Here is a 4294-nt window from a genome sequence, read left to right as displayed (position 1 = left end):
GTTTACAAAAAATACATAAGCCAGTGGGGCTCTCAGGTCTCATGTTCTAGCACATGAATGGCCTTATCTTGCTGAGATAGAAATCACAAGTAAAGTTTTTATTGACTGTAATGAAAGCAGAAAGCAAGTTCTCCAGATCTTGAAAGTAGCTGAGAACTTGCCGTTTCTTGGGAAATTGAAGCTGCAGATGTTTGACGACTCTTGGGACTTGGTCCAAATTAATCACTGCTGGAATCATGCAGCTATTTTCTGAATTTTGTAATAGCACACAGCTAGACCTTATTTTTCTAAACCTGAATGTTTATACTGCGCTTACGAGCATGGTCTTGCCTGAAATCACTTTTTTTGTTCTCGACAATAAGCTAGAGAGGAGTGTAGCAAGAAGAGAAAATACTGCTGTGGTGAGCGAAAAGGTTTTTACTCTGTATTTTACACGGATTGATGACAAATAGCAGAGAGCGTAGAGGTAATGAAAGGAATCAGCAAAGTGAGTTTAAGATGTAGTAGCGTTGTCTGTGGGTTTTTCTGGAGATCAGTAAATACCTCTAGTTAGTTAGTTAGTAGAGGAACGTGTAGTTTCCCTGTCGAGACGCGAACCAGCGACCGTCCTGCAGCACAGCAGGCCGCGAAAAGGCAGATGTAGCCAATTGCCCTCCAGATGAAGCGGCCCAGAAAGGGGGCAGTGCCTATGAGCCGCTTGCACTGTCTCTGCCCGTTTTGGGGGAGAGGCAGTGGGGTTGTTTCTTCGGTCTTTTTTTTTTTTTTTTTTTTTTTACCTCTTGACTGAACATAGTGCCCATAACAGCATGAGTCAGTAGCTCTTTGCTGTCTTTCCATGGATAACCTCACCTTTGCTTTCAGATAAGTTGCACAAAAGTTAGTGCTTAGTCTTTCACCCTTAATAATCTCACCCTTAAACACTCTCGGCCACAGACTCGCCTGGTTTGCGTTATCTTTGCAGCGTAGCGCTCACCGCTATTCTGCCCCTCCTCAGAGGATTGCTCAGTTGCCTGTAAATGGCCAATTTGTATACTCTGCATGGTGCTTTACCCGTGTGAGGTTCAGCCAAAATCAGAACAGGAATGAAAATATCCTGAAAACTGATATATGTGGGGACACTGTCCCCACACATCTGCTTTTACGCGCCAGAGTTCCTGAAAGTCGTAAAACAGCTTAGCCTATTAACGTGTATGCGATAGTAATTTTATGAGAGCTTCTGAGACACAAATACATATTTTTAGTTTTGTTTCTCTGAACATTCAATAAAGCAGGCGCAGTGTTTATATTCGGCTTCCTGCATCCGCATCAGCGTTTTGGCATCTGATGGAGTTAGTAAAAAGGGGAAAAAAAATCATAACGATGGTTTGTATTGCAGTAATTGTGGTAGCGTCCAGACCTGACATCAGTGCCGCGTCTGTGGTGCAGCCGAGCGCGCGGGAGGGGGAGCCAGCGGCCGGAGGGGCCGGGACAGAGCCGCTGCCGGCAGCGCCGGGTCGTGCTGCTTCGTGAGCATGCGCCAGCGCGGGGTTCGCTCAGCTCAGGATTTTGTCCTTCTTATTGAAATAAGCAGCCAAACTCGAAACAGAAATCAGCCTTGTTCTTGTATTCGCTCACACCGTTTTTCTTCCCGTTCCTTCTCCCCTGTTTTTGCAAACCCGGAGCGGGAGCACAGCGCGCTTTCTTTGGCGCGCGCTGGCGTTGTTTTCAGCCGGTAGCGTGCTCCAGGCGTGATCGCTCCCCCGCGCTGGCCCAGCTGCTCCGACACGCAGCGTCCGGCCAAGCCGCCGCTCGGAGCGGAGGTGGTTCTCCCTGCATATTGGTTCTCCCGCGTTTTGAAGGAGGCAGAGCCCATCTTCCTCTGGGTGGGTGGTGTAGAAAATCGGCAAAGACCGATGTTGCCAGGTCTCCGTTGATTCTTTCCTTTACTCTTTGTGAGCTCTCCTTGCCGAGACAGGAGTTGTAACGCAGGGAGAAGTTGTGCCTAATCTTGCTTTTTACTGATAGTTATCTTCACGTGAAAGATGCTGTAGAAACTGGTATTTTGGGGTAATTTCTTTTCCGTGCGGAGTGAGGCAAGGACTGGGCAATATCTACCTTACGGCCCGAAAGCCACTGTTAAATGTGCACAGGACCTGATGTTAAATATTGGAAAATATATATGCTGTTCCTCGGGATGGATGTAGGATTAACTGGCTGGGGGGGGGGGGTTTCTTTGCTTCGAGTTGAGGAAAGCAAAGAAAAAAAAAAGTCCCTCGCAGTTGCTGTTCTGGTGAGAGGATTTTGTGCGCCCCAGTACGGTAGGCTCAGTCACACTGAGTAATACCTGCTCGAAAAGCAGCCTTGCAGTTTCACGGGGCTGCTCGCGGCGAGGAGCGCTGTTCAGCCCAGGGAAGGGCTTGGAGCCCGGCCTCGAGGGCGAGCGCAGGGGCAGGCTCGAGGTACTGTAAGCATTCAAAGCTACATGGTTCAGGGTGCTAAAACTGGGAAAAGGTTTCCCGTTAGAAAGGGAAAATGCAGGCTGAGGATCAGGAAAAATGTCATGATTGAGAAACCTGTTATTGGGAGGAGCAGCCGCTTGGTTTGCAGAGCAGGAACTATTGAGATGACACTAGCAGAAAGTTTTGCAAGCAGTAACAGTATTGACAGGAGCATAAAAATCAGAAATGATCTAGGCTGTCTCCGCGACTTGCTTTGTGAAATTGCGTATCCGCTAACCCGGTCCATGCCTGCGAAGAGGCGCTGGGCTGGGGCAGCATGGAAGCGCGCCCGGCTGGCGCTTCCTCCCGCGCCGAGCGGCAGCCGCCTGGCGAGAGCCCTGACCGGCCTCCCTTCAGCCTGACCTGTAAGGTATTTTTATACTCCAGGTATGTCATTATCTTCAGTATTATTTCCTTCCTCGCGTACTCTTTTTCAACAACGCAGACAATAAGCTGGGAGGTTTAGTGGCCTGAAAACAGTCGGTGCTTTCCATAGCTTTGTATTTTAGAAATACAAACTCTTTTACTATAAAAGAAAAATTCTTTGGTCTGTGGTCATCCCAAAAGCCTGTCCGTTTTTCTGTGCTGCGTGTTGCAGTGAAGCTGTAACGCTTACCTAGCGTCATCATGCAAGGATGAAGTGATTTGTCCGAGGCCAGTGGCTGGACCAGCTGTGGACCAGGTTCTCCAAAAGTATCCATCATGCTTATTTACTTCAAACACTTCTGTGAAACCCTGACTTGATATTCAAAACAGGATCCTCACAACCAATCAAAGGTATTGCCAGTACTTTCAAACTTTTTCTAATAGACCAGCAGATATCTGACATATATTACACAGGTGTATTTTGCAGAAACAAAGTCATTTTAATTGTTTATAAATCTAAACTTTAATTTAAAATTAAGCATAACGTAGGAAGTCTCCAGAGAGGCTTTTCCTGAGCTACCTGTCCCTAATTGGATATGTTTAGATTTCTGTCCTGTGTTGTTGGGTCTTTGTGCTTAAATTTTCTTAACGATTGATTCAGTCTGCAGTTCTAAGATATTTGAAATATCTGTGTATACCTTTTTAGTTAACGGAAATTTTTTTTTATGTCATTAATCATTCCAATGAGCAACCAGAGTATTTCCAGAAGAAAATTTCCTTTCTGTTTTTAAAAATAAAATCAAGCGGATATGAAAGGCGTTCACAAGTGCAAGAAATTCTCTCCCAGAGCGACTCATTGTAGTTTGCATTAGAAAAATTAAGTTCTCATGAACGATCTTTTGCAGTAGGATCATGTGTAACTTTCCGTGTGTTTTCAAAAGCTCCCGTGGATGGGAAGATGGCCCACACTTCTACTCTCAAAGATGGTACCGATTTCTCTCTCTGTTAACTGCTGATAACATACAGATAAAGAATCAATAGTTTATTTACAAAACTTGACCTAGACTGGGACGTTATACTATCCAGATGTTTCACAAGTAAGATTTTATTTAACAAGAGATTAAATGCTAACTACATTGTTCATTTCTTTTTTTAGTATCTGGCTAGTCTAGCAGCGCTGTGGAGGATTATCCCAGTGCCATAGTGTCTCTGCTGTAAGTTTATTCATATGCAACAGAACCAGTGGCCCATTCCTGACATTGCTCTTCCAGTGGATGTGCCTTAGGTAGCTGTTTCTTTGTCTTCAGGTGACCTGCCTGCTGGCTTAAATGCTACCTGCTTGGACCGTACAGCCGTACCTTTGGTACGTGCTGCAGCTGCCTTGGCTTTGGTGCTAAAACCATGACCAGCTCTTGTTACTGTATCTCAAGAAAAGGGAGGATTTGGGAGAG

The sequence above is a fragment of the Struthio camelus genome, chromosome 8, assembly GCF_040807025.1.
Source record: "Struthio camelus isolate bStrCam1 chromosome 8, bStrCam1.hap1, whole genome shotgun sequence".
NCBI classification, from domain to species: domain Eukaryota; kingdom Metazoa; phylum Chordata; class Aves; order Struthioniformes; family Struthionidae; genus Struthio; species Struthio camelus.
The sequence above is the reverse complement of the archived record's forward strand: the minus strand, read 5'-3'. Positions refer to the sequence as shown.